The following is a 19,189-nucleotide window of genomic DNA, read 5'->3' as shown; positions in this document are numbered from 1 at the left end:
AAATATTGGGTACAACTAACCGTACCTCATCATTGTGAAAAATATACAGGGATAAAGACAATCATGCGAAGCAACAATCAAGCTACTTAGTATTGAAGCAACTGCTAGTGATCATTCTGATAAACCTTTTTGCAGAAAGTAACAATTCTTCAGGGAGTTCAAGCTTTGGTCTTCAATATAAAACGCACATACAGAAGAACAGCAGAACATTTCCATACGGTACACTACTACCAGTACTTAGTAGAAAGGTAATGCCAATTACACCTAGCATATCATTTAACCCCCCCCCCCCCAAAAGCCTGCCACGACACGTTTTTGACATGCTGACTTCAGCCTGTAATGACAAATTGCCCGAGATGGTTCATCTTCGGTTTATCACCGTCCTGTCCGATGGCATTGTAAGCTAACCACAGCCACAGGGTCTGAAGTGGGGCACAAGGAATATAGATATGAATAACTAAAGAGGCAGGAGACACAGAGGCATCACACACACACACACACACACACACACACACACACACACACACTAGGAATGTGTAAATGCACTGTGCTGACCAGGAATGAATTCTCTTCACTTTATCGTTCAAACAGCCTCTGTACAAACTATTACTACACGCAGGGTTTCCCCCAGAGTAAGCCGGATGGCCCACCATGCCCATGTTGACCTAAGCTTTTTGGGGGAAAATTAAAATGTATTTTTAAGACGTTTCTTAAACTAAAGTGGTTACTAACTTACTAAAGTTAAAGTGGCCCAGCTTGGTTGAAAACTTAGCGTAGTCATATATTTAAATGTCCAGCGAGCTTCTAGCACTGACTTAATGTAGAGCCCCAATGTATCAGTCTTATAGCTTTTTAAAATTCTTAATTTCGCAATGATCCCGGACACTACTGGGATCTACTTTAACGCTGCCATAAGTCTGGGACTGGCCCCAGTCTTTTCTGGGGGAAACCCAGTACACACCTTATTTACTTGTTCCTTTTTTACGGTTGATGGGACAACATGTTTGCTTTACCTCTGCTCTGTTGTAAAGCCTGGAGTCATGCATCAGATGAGCTGGCATCCTGTCTGATGGCATTGTTAGCTAACCACAGCCACAGGGTCAGAGGTGAGGTACAATAAATATTGTAAATAACTAAAGAGGCAGGAGACACAATGGCAACACACACACACAGACACAGACACACACACACACACACACCTATTTGTTCTAGGAATGTGTGAATGCACTGTGCTGACCAAGAGTAAATCCTCTGAGAGCAGAAGAAAGAGGGCTGCATTAAAGCTGCAGTTTAGTCTAATTTGCTAATTACAGGGCTTGTTTTCTCATTTTTGGAGCCGGGGATTGTCCCTGTGTGTGTGTGTGTGTGTGTGTGTGTGTGTGTATGTCGGCATGTGATTACATGTGTGCATACAACACAAACTGCGGCCTCTGTTAGAGCTTGTAGGTTTTGAATGCAGATATCCACATATAGTGTAGTGGGAAATTGAATATCTCGTGGCCCAAACATGTCTTTAGTAGTTCTTGTTTGAAAGAGCTCTCAGACAATCAAAGGATACAACTCTCCTTTTATATCCAGACCAATGAAATTCCTGTTGCAGCTCCTTAAGGCAGGCTTAGGTTAAGTTAAGAAATATCCTCTCTTCAGATAAGAAACAATAAAAGAAATATTCATTTTTACCTGTGTAAAATCTGACCAAAATTTCTGTCTTGGCTTTCTTTATCTCATGGCTGCACTGTAAGTAAAAGTGTGTGTGTGTGTGGCTACTGCATGTGTTAACACAGGCCGCCCTCTTTGCTCTTCCTTGGTCATTAGACGTGTGTCAGTGAACAGAGAGCTGATCAAAGTGTGTGTGTCGGTGGGCCGGCGGGCCGGACAGCCACGGACCTGTCTCTAATGGGCTTGGGAGGAAACTTGTAATGAAAGGCTATTAGCCTGGCCAGAAACCTCGGAGCAGCCAGGCGCACACCAACAGAAATTACTTTTTGGTTAATGGACAGTTTTCTCCCTTCTCTGTTTCGCCCTCTTTTTCTTTCCTTTATTCGACTCTCTCAAAATGCAACCAAATGTTTCTGGAAGGGGAAGAATAAAAGGCTCTAGACGTTCGTTTAAGGATCCTGGATTCTGGTGGGCAACGGTTTTGGACATAGTGTAATTTCATCCATCAGTGAGTCTTCTGATAGAATGTATGCATTGCCTCTTTTTTTGCTTTAACCACCACAAAAAAAGGGAAAAGTAAAGCAGAAGTGGCAGATGAATGGACTTGACCCGGTGTTTTTCCTACCATCATGAAACAGGACGGGGAAGAAGGTCACCTACCTAGCAGTGCCTTTGTCACCCGTCAAGGAAAAGACACACAAAAAAACTTGCAGCAGACGGCGGGAGAGGAAGAAAGAGGAGAAGTGCTCCTCTTCTTCTTTCCTCCTCTCTCGCTCTGTCTGGCCTGCCTTTGTTCACCACTCCGGAGTTATATATCATGTACACGATGCATGAAGTTCACCTTGTCAGAGAAACCCAACACAACCCTGCTGCCATCAGTCAGTGTGTGTGTGTGTGTGTGTGTGTGTGTGTGTGTGTGTGTGTGTGTCCGATTATGGAATGCATAATACAGCTCAGGTGTGAGGCAAACCTGTCATCACCCCCATTGCCAAGATTGCACATGACTCCTTTTGATTCCAACTTTCTTTTTTTTTTTTTACACTTACTTTTGTCCTCCTCTTTTCTGCTGTTCTCTTTGACCATGTCTACATGCATGTAATCTGCTCTGATAGAAAGCTCCGGAGAGATCTTCATTTCCCCCCCACCCCACCTTAATGAAGAACTGCCTCTGCCAGGCTTCGCCCAGGGTTACCCTGACACACACTAGCCCTACCTTCCACACAGACTCTCTCATCTCCATTCAAAAGTGGCCTCGATTCTTCTTCACACTCCATTCTCACTTATCCTTGCATTTTGTCGAGGCAATCTTTGAAGAAAAAAAAAAAAACACTTCTTTTTTTAATCTGAAAGTCTTCTTCTGGTAGATTTAAAAGACATAAGGATGAAAGAGTTTGCTTCAAAATCTGTCCATTTCCCATACTCACAGGCAAGGTGTTCTACTTCAAACACTTCAGAAAAAAAGAGGGAAAATTATTTTGACAAAACTTTGATAATACAAGTTATGTATTAGCACCACAAAAGCTGATATTTCCACTTTGTGCACAGTCAAACTACTGCGAAAAGGACAGCGCATTATTAATTATGATAAACTACATTATTGTACAGGTGTTGCCAGATAAACTTTATCAAAAATTCTTAGTAAAAGAGAGATTTTTGTAATGCCAGCAGATGTCTGCTGGTGATGCCCTGACTTTTCTTCTAGCGCCCACCAACATGTGATAGTTGCATCAAATCTGTAACACGATACCTTAGGGCTGCACAATTAATACAATTTTAATCTGGCGTGATCGAGCGATTTTTTTTTTAATGCGTCATTTCATAGAACGCTGAGTTTTTTTGCAAAGCCCATCTAGCGCTCCGTAAACCCCCGTCTGATCATGTGCCAGTCAGAGTTCTTCCCTGCACCGCGCAGCTTAGTTTCTAGATGTAGACAGTCCCAGAGGACAGAGTAACGGGAGGAAAACTCAACAGATAGCAGATAGTCGGTTCTACGTCGGTCTCAAGGCTTACCAGTTTACCAGTAAACGCAACATTTTGTCCCGTCTGTGTTGTTTTTCAGACAACAGCAGTGAGCAGTGCTAGTCGGTGCTAGTAGCGTCTGTTAGCTGTTAGCTCCTCTAGGACGCACCGGTGCTAGTGTCCTCGATCCTTCATTTTACTTGAGACGAGCGTTAAATGGGACCATTTATGTAATTTTGCAATTTGGTTGTAAGAAATCCAACTGTCTGATTTAGACATTTTTTGAAAATGGGTCAAATTTGACCCGAAGACATCAGGAGGGTTAAGAGTGATTAATGAAAGCTTAAATGTTGAAAAATTACACAGCCACTTAACAGCATCAACAGCAAGGCAATACATTTGTTGTGTAACTACACTCCATCATACATACTGTACAAATAGAGCTAATTATTAAATAGGAACACTCATGCAGTAATAAAAAATGTCCAATATCTGTTTTGTAAAAAGAAGAAAAACTGCAACTGCTTTTATAATTGACTAGAGACATCCTAAGCAGCAGTCAGCCAATCTGGGCTACTAACTGTACACCATATATTCCCCTAACAGCATTAACATACTTGGATGCATTTGCACAGGCGTACACACTCACATACTCAAATGATGCAAGTACAGTGAGGCCCGCACAAACAACCCGACAATAACACCAGCGATTCTCCTTCAGAAATCTAGCCACCAAGGCCTGCCATTCAGATGGAAATATGTTTGTGTGTTATCCCGCCGCACAAAAGGGGAGGGAGGGGGAGCGGGGAGTCTAAGAGCGGGGGTCCGACCAGTGATTACCTCTTAAATACATATAGATGCGTCCCTTTGAATGGCGGCCTATTGAGCTGGAGATTGGGTTAAATTAGATGTTAATCATTTCCGTTCTCCTGTTGGTGAACCGATAAAGGCGTCGCGACCACCCCTGCACATGAGATAGGCTGGAGAAAATAAGTCACTCACACACACACACACACACACACACACACCTTTTTTATGGTAATGCACGGAGTGTGCCTCCCCTTTTAGATTTTTGACTCACTCTCTGTCCCTTAGAGAAACGCCGATCATTCGCTCACTGCATTTAATAACAAAGAGGAAGAGGGAGATAAGTTGTGCAGCTCAGACTGAAAGCAGCCTCGAAACACATTTACTTTTTCAGTGGGGTTGAAATAGCCCAAGTTAAACCCGTACAGGGGGAGAGAAGGGAGGGGAAAAATATAAATCAACTCCCTCTCTTTCAAAAGGAAGAAAATAAGACGGCGCTGAAAGTGTTGTATGAAATCCTTCAACTTCTGAAAGACTCACGGACAGAGATGATTGTGCACTGGGATCCTGTTGCCTCATTCAAGGCACAATCGAGAGCTTTTGCCCAAGAGATGACATATTTATGTATTGGGACGAATAAGCATAATCTAACTATAATGTGTACCGTTCAACTGAATATAAAGTCATTATATTAGTCTCCAAATATGGGGTGTGGCCTGCTAGAGTCAGTGCAGATATGGATGTGGGATTATAAGACATCATTACACCACTGAGATGAACTAAAAGTATGTTCATGCTATGTCACAATGGCTGCTCTGCTGCTAATATTCTTGTGTATGCAAAGGAATATTGTTACAATTTTACATATGCAGACAATGGAAATAGTGACATTTTATTTTGTAAAAGAAAAATACTCTAGTGATGGTAATAAAAGCCAAACTGAAAGGCTTTGCTGTTTTCTGTTTGTGTGTTCATAATGATTCCACATCAGGTGGAAAATAATGACGAGCACGATTGGAAGTTCCACTGGAGGACGTTCGGCCCAGATGGCAGATGGTTACATGTGCAGTGGGAAAAAGATATTGACTTGAAAGGTTTTCTGCTGGTCTTTCAAGGTGACTGTTGCAACATACTGTACAGCATGTGTGCTAAACCGCAGATGAAACAGTGTGTGAAACACAGGTGCAGGGCAAAAGTCAACGAACCCAGCACCCCCTCACCACTTCTTCAAGCTGCTGCATATTGTGTTTTGCCATCAATAAAATCATCTTTACCTCTGAGACAGGAGGATAATTACTGTAAACAAATAAGACAGTTTCCAAGAAGATTAACAGACTGATATGGATGGCACCTTATAAGTCAGATTATAGAAGAGTTCCTAAATGTGGAAATAAAGACCTGAAAAAATATATAAAAGCCCAAAAGAGCACATATCTATCATCAATCATTTTACAAGCAAACATGGCAAACATGTGATGTTTGCAGCTTTCTAAATGGTGTGAATTTGTCACTGTTTATTGTTTTATAAAATAATGGAATATGTTGGGGTTCTGGACTGCTGGTCATCACAGGCTTTAGGAAATTGTGAGGGACATTTCCCCTGTTTTCTGATATTGTATAGTCTAAACAAATATGGATTTATTGACAAAACGATCTGCAGATTAATGCAGTACTAAAAATGTGTTGCAGCCCTAAACATAATTATCTGAAATACTTTAATTTGTCCACAAAGTCCCGTAATTTTCCCCAAAAAATGAAGAATTTGACCAATGGGATGAACATAAATTCAACTTTATAAGATGTCATTTAATCCTTTTGTATAGTAATGTTTTTGTTATTACTGTATCATTACTGTTTATATAATTATATCACCACTTTGGGTTCATGATGTCAAGCATTCATGTTCAAATGGCGTAATAAAATTAATTTACTCAAGTAGTTGTAATTTAGTTTAGTAAAAGTGAAAAAATGAAAAAAACATCAAAACACGTACACGTACGACACATTTTAGATTTACTCCCCTTAAGTTCATAGATACGCTTACTGGTTACTTTTCTTATTGATATTATACACACACAGTCATCTGTTGTATTTTAATAAACAGTGTTACAGACTAACAAAAGTATATATGAAGGTATTCAAATGAGCTCAACATGGACCAGCTACAATACCAAAAACTTGCTTAAAAGGTTAAATAATGCAACGGTAATTATAACTGTAAAATGCACTGTAATATACAGGTAGACAAGAACTGTTACTTTGAAGAGAGGACTACATACATTCAGCGGATAATACTTTGAAAGTAAAATTCAGACCTTTACTTCTAGTGTTTTTTTACATTATGGCTTGTTAATTTTACCTAAAAGATACTTAGTAAGATACTTGGATTTCTACTGCTGGGAGTCAAAAATTGTTCTTCCCCATGATCTTGTTTATTTACGCTAATTACGCCGAGGAGTCACGACTAGTTTGACAATGATGTATCGCCACGTGGAGCTCCTTTAAAAATCGAGATTACTCCCGTGTGCGTTTTCCCCTCCACCAGCTCTTTTCTCTGTGACTTCATGCACCGCAGTTTGACTGTTTCAGGTCAGAGGAAAAGAGATAAGAAGAAGTGATTTTTCTTACCTTGGTCACCCCCCCCCCCTCCCTCTTGCAGCCCTCAGACAAGCAGAGTGACAGGCCTCCAGTGTGAGCCTTTATTTACATTAGCCGTAATACTACAGGTGATCAAAACAACATGGTCGTCTCCCACGATTAGCCCGCTAAACGCTAGATGTGTTATGACAAGCTGACTCCCACTCCCACCCAACACACACACACACACACACACAAACACGCACACACACACACACACACACACACACTATCACACACACACACACTTACCCACTATCTCAACAGGCCAAGGCGTTATCTGCAAATGTATGTACGCATGTCGTGGGCATTTGAATATAATGAAACATCTTTTGGAAAATCATATGCATCTCCACGGTTAAATGTAACAGAATGTTTTCATGTTTTTTGACACAAAATCACTGATGTACACGGGTTGATTTCAAATGAGTCACTTAAGCTTCTTATGAGCCGCTTCATCTGACTTGTCATGCTGTTCTGAACTGTTGATCCGTTCCAATGGCAGCCAGACGCAAAGAAAGAAAACACAACTTCTATCTTTGACTAATACTATTGATCCGTTTTTTAATAACTGATCTGAAATTTGTAAAAACAACAACATAAATGCCATTTTCATGTTGTCAGCGATGAATTAATGAATGAATGTGTGAATGAGTAAAATTAAGAAGGAAGAAGAAGAAAAAAATAGCCCAATAAAAGGAAGACACTTCTGATGCCCGTTTGACAAGATACCAGATTTCAACTTGAGTTTGCGGGGGCGTGGAGGAGAAAGGCGGTGTTGGGAGCCTTTGATACCCTGCCGAACGGAGTCCTTCCCCAGCTGTGCTGGCTAATTTGTTCCCTCGGTCCTATCTTGCCCCCTCCCAGCCTCCGTTTAGCATTATTAATCAAATTACATCCACTAAACTTTCTTTTTCTTGTGTTATTGAAATTGTCCTCCCACCTACTTTCTTCTCGAGCATGTCTCTTCATGTTCTCTCTCGCTGCTAGTTAAGGGGAAAGAGTGAGGACTTGTCATTCAGAAACAGTGGCATCAGGTTAATGATTTCATTTTTTCAATTAAGATAAAGAAACACTCTCCCTCGTGACCTGCGGGGCAGCACGGAACATCAAAGCACCACTGCTCTTAATTGTTTTTGAACTCAAGAATAAAATTTCAAAAGAGTTTCCGTGCGTTTGTGTCACTGTGTGTGTTACGTGCATCCTCAATGTGTGTGTTACATGCATCCTCAATGTGTATGTGTGTTCAGGCCACCCAACGGTGGCCTGATCACTTGAATCCTCCAATTCCCACCCCAGTATTAGCCCATGATATGCCATTTACACCTGCGCTAACAGCTCCTTCTCCCCCTGAGCGGCTCCTGCACATACAGGACGCCAGCGTTTACAGTTCAAAGTTGAAGCCCATGAATGTTCAATTAAAAACAACTTTATTAAAAAAAAAAGAAAGAAAGAAAAAAAAAAGAGCGCCTGCATACTGCTCTGGCAATCAAACTGCTGTATCTTTTGCCCCCTGCACTCAGCTTTGTCTCTGCCGCCTCCAAGTTGAACGCTACTCTTGTGTATGAAATTACCTTTTTGCCGGATGAAAGTCATTAGGAAAACCATTTGAATATGGTAATTCTGGCTAGATTAAAAGCTGCTGATGAGTGTGGATGTAGAGCAGCGGTGGTGGGGGGGAGAAGGCGGGGGATGCACACTTTTATTATAAGTGCGGTATATTTTATGAAAATTGTTTCGTTTTGGGGGTTTCTAGGTTTGCTTCTACACAAACAAGGAGGTGTTTAAATGGCAGCAATGTGCGGGAGGTGGACAACTTCAATACACAGTAATTACTAGATATGTACAGCTCAGTAGTTATTATGTTATATAGTCTAATAGTTATTTCTACTGTCATTCATTCGCTAACAGACATTGTCTCAACTTTCTTCTTTTTTATGTTTACAGCGTTTCCTAACCATCATATCATCTATCTATATATCTATACTCTATGTATTTCACTCTGGGGTTATTTCTAGGGTTGCCCCTTGTTGCCCGAAGCATTTCCTATAATATCGAGAAATGCTGACCATGACGATGAGGTTTTGGTCACTGCCCAAATACCCCTGATGTGTTATAAAGGAACAGTAACCATTGTGTAATGGCTGATATTGAAGATGATCTGTGTGTGTTGCTGGAAGTAGTCAGCCTCAGCTCTCTCGGTGTGTAGCCTTGCATTGCCCCCTACTGAAACCCGACTCCTTCCATCCACTCCCCATTGCTCTTTTTACTGCTGTTTTCTTCTTCTCTCCCCCACCCTCTCCTGGTTTTCTTTTCCACTCAGTTTTGTCCTTGCCCTCATCATTTTTGATAGGATGATAAATACATAGATTTTCACGTCAGGCTGAGAAGGCTTGGATGTGGGGTGGGGGGGAAAGAAAAAATTGGAGGAATTTTTCTGTGCAGTGCAGGAGAGAGTGGTTTCGTCAAAAGTTCACAGGGTGAAAACGTGTATGTTCTCTCACGCTTCACACACATTTTCTGAGATGACCAACTTCATTAGGGAGTGGCAGTTAACATTCCCTGGATAATCTACAGGTCACAGGTCTCACTAGCTACCACTGTTACAGACACCAGTAACCAAACAAAGCGGCTCCCTCCAACAGCATTAGAGGTATTAGCCTTTCCCCCATAATAACTTTTGGAATCTGCCCAACATCATAGAATCTATATTTAAAAACAACATGACGAAACAGGTTCATTGATTTGACCTAACATGATAAAAAAGTCTTAGTGCTCTCTGGATATTTTAAATGAATCTTTGAGGTACAACATGATGACATTGTTTCAAAAAATTCAAGTATTTTGAGAGCCCATCATTACATCCCTTTATGTGCTGTTTTGTTGTCCATGCTGGTTTTAATATCCCAACTTTAGTGTGTTGGTTTTTAAAAAACAACAGATTGTTCACCAATTTTGAATCCAAGTTTCTGTAACACAATGACAGTAAAGGAAATGAATTGTAAAAGCATTTGAAGTGAAAGAGAAAGAGGGGGAAAGAAGAGACAGGTAGGTGTGCGTGCGTGCGTGCGTGCGTGCGTGCGTGCGTGCGGTTGTCGGGGTGGCTCCCGGGGCTTTTGGGAGGCAGTGGCTGCTGCTGGTTAAATCCTCAAAGTGGCCTGGCCGCTCTTCGCCAAAGCTGCCCGCCTCAGTCCAGAAGTAATCCACAGCAAATTCCTTCAGCCTCAGTATCACAGGCCGGCGCTGTGGAAAGACGCGCTGCCAGGGGACTCGAGGTTGTGCATGTGTACGAGTGTGTGTTTGAGAGTGTGTAGTCTGAGCATGAGCAGCGTGACAGGGTGAATGTGTGTGAATGTGTGTGAATGTGTGAATGTTTGCTTGTACATATAGTGCAGCGTGTACTTGCATGCTGATGTCCATACATGCCTGGGTGTGTTTGTGTGTGTGTGTGTGTGTGTGTGTGTGTTGGGAGATGGCGTCGCTGCAGCCGGAGCCCAGCCAGCTGACATTCAGACTGACTTTCTCTTCTCTCTTCCTGGCCGCTCTCCCAGTCAGCGGTGTGTTGGCGGCCCAGGAGAAGGAGGGGGCACTCCATTCGCCTGGCTAAACGTCCCTATGTGCACGTTCCCCGGTGATCAAACATTTCTCTCTTTACGAGGGGGTTAACGGACATGGGAGGTGCACGGAGGGCGGAAGAAGAAGAAGAAGAAGTAAGAGGCCGATCTGTTCAAGAGCTGTTTTACACATTCATAAGAAGCAGACAGGTTTGCCACCACTTCTTTCTCTGTCTTCCCTCTCCATCACCTGTAACACAATTCCTTCTTTACTCCGGATGGCTCGTGTTGCCAGTCTGGATTCTGTTCGGCCTCTGCAGCAGATATCAAACTCAGGAGGCTTGCTGAAAAGCATTTGATGGACAGCAACGTTCAGGACGGGCCAAGACCTGCGTCTTCGGTTTACATACATGTCATGCATGTTCAACATCAAGTGAAACAGAGAGAAAGCTGTCGCCAGATGATGTAACCACAATGCAAACAAATTATAAACCGATATTAAAAGTGTTAGCCGTTTTGCAGCTAGCTGCTATGGATGATCAGAAACTTTCCACATCAATGCATGGGGTCATCTCCACATCTATGACTTCTCAAAGATAATGCCAATTAATCACTTTTTCCCTGCATCCCGGGAGTTTAAAAACTGAATGTTTGCTACGGCTGGGACCATATGCTTTTGTCCCGATTTGATTTTTTCAAGATAGATGGGTGTCGGTTCGATTTGTACAGCATGCCTGCCATTTGTATTGCGATTTGATCACACTGTTGCTTGCTCTGGAGGGAACTCCTAGAAGTGATGGGTTCTTGTAAATTATGTGGTCTAGACCTACTCTATCTGTAAAGTGTCTTGAGATAACTCTTGTTATGAACTAATACTATAAATAAAATTGAATTGAAAATTGGAGTAGTGCGATTTTCTTTCCAATCTGAAACACAAAACAAAAGTTGAATAATACACTTATAGAGACAATATAGTGTTTCCTCTGTGCTGATTTTGTAGTGGCGGCCCACCATGGCAAAACTTCTACCGCCCTGGTATCAGAAATAGGGCAGACGCAAAATGTAATGGAAACATTACAACGATAAGTGAGTCAGTGAAATATAATATAAAAATTTGCCTCAATGTGTGTGAATAGAGGTGAATGTTGTTCGGACAGACCTGCCCCCATTGCTAAAAAAATCTTAAAGGAAAAATGAGACATTAGTAATATAATTAGATACTAGTTTTAAAAAATAAAAATAAATGCACATCACATGTCAGTCAGTCTGATATTTATTTAATTGGCAAAGAAGTACATTAGATGCATTTCTGTATTTTCTGCTTTGACTGTTTCCCTAAAAAAAAAAAAAAGGTGATGTGGTAACCGTCTGCGGTATTATATAAACAGAATTTTTAGGGAGATTCTTTGGTAAATACAAAAAGAATCGATTCTAGGGAAAACAAGTGTTTATAAATATCGTCGCAAAAAGAAAAATCAAGATACAGTGTGTACGATTTTCAAATATATATGGAAAACTACCTTCTGAGAAGAATCTGTACTGAATGTTCATTTCCTAATGTTTGCCATGTGAAGCACCTCTTGAATTCCCGCTGGTCAAAAGCGCAAATTTCAAAAGGTTTTTACCAGCTGCTCTGCTCAGACACTGGCCATTTGTCCTGCAATGACTGATTTCCATAACATCCAATAGCAACACAGCGCAGGTTTCCAACGTGCCCCCCTGTGTCATGAGTGAAACCACCTTAGTGGCGCAGTGGAAGCACAGTACAATGTAATAAAGTGAACGATAACATTTAATGAGTTGTCAGTGTTTTCCTTCTCTTTCTCTCTCTGATGGACTTAAGCCGTTTGGTGGGAAATCTTTTGAAGTAAAAACCAGCAACCTGGAAATTATTGAATCCTATTTAGAAGGGCCTGGATTGAGAAAGCCTTAAAGACACACAGGAAAGTAACGCTCGGGCTTCTGTGCCTTTTAATGTTCACAGCATCCCGCTGCCTTTCATGTCCTTGCTATCTGGAGTTAATTGCTTTTTTAAAGTCGGTGTTTTCGTTTTTTGGTGTGCATGGGAGAACACGTGTGTAGGTTTCATTGCGAGTGTGCACGTTTTTTCTGCATTTGTTTACCATTTATTGGTGCTTTTTAGTGTGTAAATGTACAGGAGATGCTTTCATGTGCTGGAGCATTTGTACGCTGCTTTGGCCATGTAACCAGATTCCATTTAGTGCTCCCACTAATTTCCCATTCCTGTATTTGATGTAAATTACCAAATCCTTTAGACTTCCCGTTTAAATTGTCAGGTCATATGAGCAGACAGAATGACCGCAGCACCTCATGACAGTCCCTTTGGGAGGCAGAGTCAGCAATCAAAAGTCAAAGGAGGCTAAAAAGAGAACAACTTCAACCCAAACACAGTCTGAGAGAGCAACGGAGGGTTTCTCTGGTTCTCACCAGACGGTCCATTTTCACCATTTTTGTATAAAATGTCAGCTAATGCAGTGTGGGCTGGCGCCAGCAGTGTGTACGGCTGTGCGTTGGTACCGTCGGTAATGTGTTTATATAACGTCCCTCACATTCCACGCTAAGAGCCTTCGACTCTCCCAAGTTCATTCAAGCAGAACACACACACACTAAGTCTGAGCACATGTGCACAGAAACCTACGCAGAGCACATGCAAACACTTTAAAGTCATCTACATGCATGTTCACACACACACACACACACACACACACACATACACACACATACACACACACACACTCTCTCAAATATCCATTGTGGCATTACAGAGGGGATCCCAACACGCAACAGCAGTGCTCTGGGGTGCAGAGGACGGAGTAGTTTAGTTTCTGAAGACATCCATCATCGGCAGGCAGGCCGTCAAAGCCCTGCGCTTAGGGCCTAATTCTCTGATACCATTACTGCATTACTCTGCTACTCTGCCAGCACTGTCACTGAAGGGTAGCAGAAGAAGGGAGGCTACAGCAGTGTTAGAGATTTACTCTGACTAGGATAAAATATGGAGTGTGAGTCGACTTAAACTGGAGTCTATTTATCCAGGGTGTGTAAATATTAGCAGGCTTTTACTTTTCAGTTATTGTTATCCCTGTTTTACTGATATATTTCAGTGAAGCTAATGAAGAGTGTAACGTGTCCGTGCATGTGTGAAAGAGGCTGTGCTGCTCAGAATGGTTTGTTTTTACATGTTACTGTCAGTCTATTATTTTAGTTCATGTGATTGACACCAGAGATGAACTTAATACTCACTGTTCACTGTCTGACTAAAATAGTGATTGTAGTTGTGCAAACAAGCATATTAGGTCCGTGAAAGAGATTATGTGTTAAAAGTTCCCATATTGTTGATGTCTTTTTTGTTTACAAAGCAGGTTGAGGTCCTAGATAAATACTGTGAAAGTATCAAAATGCTCAATCCAGAGAGAAAAGCACACAGCCCGTATTCAGAAGCGGTGACTATACACGAGCCGTCAGGACAACCGTACGGTTGTGATGTCACAACTCTAATATAGATATTTATAGGTAGAAAGTGGTGCTAAAGCCGTACCACCGGCTGCAATGACGGGCAGAGACACCGAGAGCTCAGATGCAGAAGACCTGGAAACGCTGACCTATCAGAGAAGTCAGGAATTTTTTGGGAATGCAGCTTAAAGAGACAGGCTCTAAAACCGAGCGTTTCTGACAAAGGTTCTACCGGTATCTTTAGACAATGTGAGAAAAATAATGTTTTTGTAAACAACTTCTAGTAGAAACCCAAAATACAAATATCAACCTGAAAATTAGCATGATATTTCCCCTTTAAGGTCTGTTTGTTTCTATGTTTGTTCACTAACAAGACATCTTAAAACCTTTAAAATGAAAAATAAAAATGTAAATTGAATTTGGTGAACAATTAGGCCAGTGGTTTTAACCTTTTTTTAACAATGAAAAAATTTAGAGGACTGGATCCACATCCCCAGTATTAATATAAAGATGAATATTCAGCCTTTACAGAAGTATGTGTTTTTCTTCAGCGTCTAAAGTGTTTGGTTCCATATACAACTGCCCAGCACACAGTATGCAATCTGTTTTACAAACAGTAAAATACAAATATGCTTTGTCATGGCAACATTTTTCATTTAAGTGTTTGTATTTGTAGCAGTGGTGCTCAATAACAAAGATGGAGAGAAAAGAAGAAAAATACACAGCATAATAGGGGAGTTGCTCATCATACACGTCACATGTACTGCACCTCATTCTGTATTTTCTCCAAGGTTCCCAGTGGTACACAGACCCATGTAAACAAAGCCTGTGATGGCATGTCTGCCAGAGAGGTGTGGAGCAGAGCTGGATCGAGAGCCACGGCTCTTTGTGGCGCTGCCAGGCTCCGACACTCTTTGCCGTCCTGCCAAATTCTCCTGCCGAAGACTCACCAGCCTTTCCTTATCCTTCACCCGCTCTACTCCTCCTCCTCCTCCTCCTCCTCCTCCTCCTCACCCGCTCTCAGCTCCATCTGTTGCGCTGGAATGGACTTCTTCTTCTTCCTCAGTGTGTTTTTCCGCCATCTTTTCCCCCCGAACCAAAGTGCAGGAAACAGGAAACAAGAACCTCTGTCACATCCTCGGGATAATCCCTGTCGGAAATGAACTTTAACTGAAAAATGTTTATTTTTCACAGTGTATAAATATTTTTCAATAACCTGTCGCCATTTCCCTTCCCCTTAATTCCCACGTTAAAGGTGATAAATAAAGTAGAGCGGTTGACAATGGTGAACGTCAGAGAGCATATTGGGGGGGGGGGGGGGGCATTGAGTTCCCTCAGCCATTGTGTGTGTTGACACCCTAATCCACCACAGCAGCCATGCAGGTGTTGTGCAGCATTCAGGTCTTTGAGGCAGCTTTCAGTGCACGCCATGGCACCTCTGTATTCACCATGATGTCTCTACAAGAAAACAGTGGATCAGTGTTTCAGCGACTCGCCGTCAGCTGTCACGCAGCCACTGTGAGAAGCACATTTACAGCACAAAGATCCCCTTAGACCGTCTTTGTGTCAGCATTGTGCCACAGCCTCTCTTTCTCCCACAGCCATAATGACGACTGATTAAATCCCGCCGAGCGGTTTCGAATGCTAGGTGTCAGTCGAGCAGGGCACAGGTAAGCCCCTGCGAGAACAGAGGGGAAGGAAGGTAGGAAAGGGCGGAGCGGTAAAAGTAAAGTATTTTCTGATGTGGGGGTTTTATAACGCCGCCAAGGTGTCAACCATAGAGGAGAGAGAGAGGCATATGGGGAAAATATGTATCTGTTTATTCTATTATTCATAGTGTATCTTATTGTCACCCTGACACGTTTAGAATGCATGTCAGCTGCTGGTTTGAGGTTGTTTTTTTTGGGGATCACTGCGAGAGCTTACAAAATGGATGTGTTTACCTTTTCCCTGAAAGCGTCGCGCTGAATACCTGTGTGTCTGAGATGAGGCTTATTAAATTTGATGAGTAAAAAATGTCTTAACGCTTTATCTCGCCTTTGTGTCATCCCCATTGGTATCTACCCAGAGCCAGACATTCTCCTCAGGACGCCAACAGCGGTTAGAAAGATAAACAGGCCCGTGTTTTCCTTCTTTTTACCCCCTTTTCTCTTCCCTTTTCACGATATGCAGTCATACGCGCCCGTAGCCCTTCATGATTGTGTAGTCAGTCAGAAATCCTAAACAAAAACTCAGAGTTTGCTGTATCCGTCTGTAGGACAGACAACGGCGTAGCGTGTTCTGATGACAGTTTGGGATTTTGGCAGTTCTTCTTTTCTCCTAAAGGGTTAGGTGATGGATGTTTGAAGGTTTGATCTGACACTGAGACACGTCTGAATACGTGGAATCAAAGGAGCATGCAAAGGAAAGTAAGCAGACGGGCTTTATTTATGAGGAAATGGACTCCGGGGAAACACACCCTTCTCTTTTATTCTGGTAAACACTTCAGTGCTAGGGGAGAAATATTTGAAATTGGATGCATTTCTAAAAAGCTTATACTGACACATGTTTAGGCCATCTCTATTAATTACCAACAGCATGCTATGCACGAGCTAAGCCTTTATCATTGTTGTTAGATGTACGAAAATATCACAAATCTGCCTCGAAATAAACCCATACTAATGCTCATTGCTTTTAGTAACCATACAGTATCCATACACACACTTTCTTCAGAGGTTCTTATGTTCAAAATGGTAAAGGAAAATACAAGTATATATTATGACAAAGTGTTCAGAAGTATACTTCATTATGACTCAAATCTTGACCATATCAAGGATCTACAGTAATTGACTACATTGTTTTTGGACCTTTTAAGCCTTTATTGGCAAACAGATGAAAGGAAACGACGGGAGAGTAAGATCAGTGACAACATGCAACAAACAGGAAACATTCCTACTTAACCGTACCGTATTTGCACTCTACTAAAGTAATTTTTTTAGTACAAAGCAAGCAACTACATAAGCTCTGACCTGGCGAGTCCAATATTAGGTAAAAAAAGAGATTCTATAAAATTATTACTATTGATTATGCTATGTTTGGGTGGTATCTACGTACGTGGTTGAATGCACTTCCCTGTTCCCTATCAGGGAAATAGTACACTGTACAGTGTGTTCGCCATTTTGGAGTGGTGTTCCAAATCTCTGCTGTAACTGTCCTTCACTATACTGTCCAATACATACCCACAATGCATACTTTTTTTTTGAAATTTGACATTTTCAACGCATTTTTTTGGGGAGGGAATTTCACTACCACCACCTTACTACCACTAGTTTTACACAACTTTTTGGAATCCATGGTCAATAACTCCCATTTGTATAGAATTATACCTAATATTTGAGTTAATAGACAGAAATTATGAATTATTTTGATTAATGGTTAAGATCAGAGGAGTGTATGTTGAGTGGATGAGTTTGTTCAGGATGCTGAATGGAAACCATTTCAATTTACACCTGAAATTCAATGAAAGTGATTGTATTTGCAATGAGTGTTATTGGAATCCATCTTTTTTTATGGTAATTTGGTTAAAAAGAATGCAATATTTCTGATATAGACATTTTTAAAAGGGACAACAGGGGAGATATGGAACAGTTTCAAACACAGCTGCTGTAGGTCGTTTTGTTTTCGTAGGGTACATGAACTTAATGTCAAGTGTGTTGACTGCTCGCCAGTGATGCTTCAAATCAAACAGCAGTCCAACCAACTCAATATCTGCATCAGCATGATCACAATATGTATATAACTTATTTGGTGCAGTCCAGAAGTCCGGGCAAGGATTTGGTCATATGTCTGAAAAGGTGTCCCTGGACTACATTTTGTTGAAAAGTCAAAAGTGTTTCCTATCTCTAGATTACACTGCACTTAGTTTTACCTCAATTTTATTGAGATCAACATAAATGTTTCAAGACAGGCTGGAGAACAAACACACTCACACAACCAGCATCCAGCTTTAATGAAACACATCAAACACATTAGATAGTAAAGCTTTAGTGCTCTCAGTCTAAGTAATAGATCGTTTACTGTCATTGCATCATGGGAAAAAAATGTAAGAGATGTGAGGCATTTCAATTGCTACATGTCAAATGTTTATTGTTACCTGAAAATGGTTAAATAGATATCTACCTAGGTTGAAATAATAATTAACAAACCCATGCATTCCCTGTAAATATTGTAAAATAAAAGTATAGAAACAATGCTAGCAAATGTAGTTGCAAGAACAAGTGTACTTATGTAAAATGTAAAATATAACTGATTGACTTTTCATTGGATGGATGTGTCACTCTATTAGTTTCTCGTCTTTGTCAAAATTGGTTTCTACGAACAAATCCTTCGTGCAGCTAGCAGAATATTACATTTTTTTCCAAAGATATGTAGCTGCAATTTGTATGATTGGGAATTGTGAGTCTATACAAAAAAATCTAAGGAGTTCAAACTGTGCAGATTTTGGATTTAAGGTCAATTTACAGGCTCTGAGTTAAGTTTTCTTTACAGTAAAAGAAAAGTTGGATAATATGGACCACCACTGAATTAGGATGCAAACTTTTTGTTATTCAAAGCCAAATCCAAGGGCGTTCAGACAGAGAGACAAAGTTAGCCAGAGAGGGGGAGGGAGAGGGAGATCTGTGCTGTGTCAGCAGTGTGCTTAAACCAACTCCAAAGATTAATCACAGGAAAACACATACAGCACATACACACAAGCACTCTCTTTCACACACACACACACACACACACACACACACGCACGTATACCCACAGTTGTATATCTCGCATTCCCAGCAGTTCAAAGTGTGGTTGGTTTGAAACAGATTAAAAACTGTCTATGAAGTGATGCATTGCAATTGTCATAGCAAGGGTGGGAGAGATCTTTTTTGCATAAAAATCCCCTCTTTCTTCCCACCGCTATCAGCAAAGAGATGGAGAACTCACTAATCCTGCTGTGGTCGCATTTGCATCGGTGGCAAATAAACAAAAGCACACCATTTTTCATCTCCAGCTTCTGTATTAAACAGAGAGATGCCGTGGGTACGGGAAGGAGGGGAGGAGGCGGGGGGGGGGGGGGGGGG

At 41.4% G+C, this 19,189-nt stretch overlaps 2 long non-coding RNA genes across 2 annotated transcripts in view; one reads left to right on the top strand and one right to left on the bottom strand.

Annotated features, from left to right (window-relative positions):
- LOC117938429 overlaps nt 1–19,189 on the bottom strand; it is a 438,129-nt gene that overhangs the window by 163,502 nt on the left and 255,438 nt on the right. The gene's annotated exons all lie outside the window — the stretch shown is intronic.
- LOC117938431 overlaps nt 14,877–19,189 on the top strand; it is a 9,034-nt gene continuing 4,721 nt past the window's right edge. Inside the window, exon 1 of the long non-coding RNA XR_004655392.1 lies at nt 14,877–14,888. This is a non-coding gene — a long non-coding RNA (uncharacterized LOC117938431). The remainder of the gene's footprint in view (nt 14,889–19,189) is intronic.

Source organism: Etheostoma cragini, chromosome 23 (assembly GCF_013103735.1).
Source record: "Etheostoma cragini isolate CJK2018 chromosome 23, CSU_Ecrag_1.0, whole genome shotgun sequence".
Lineage (NCBI taxonomy): Eukaryota > Metazoa > Chordata > Actinopteri > Perciformes > Percidae > Etheostoma > Etheostoma cragini.
This window is presented reverse-complemented; position numbering and strand designations above follow the sequence as displayed.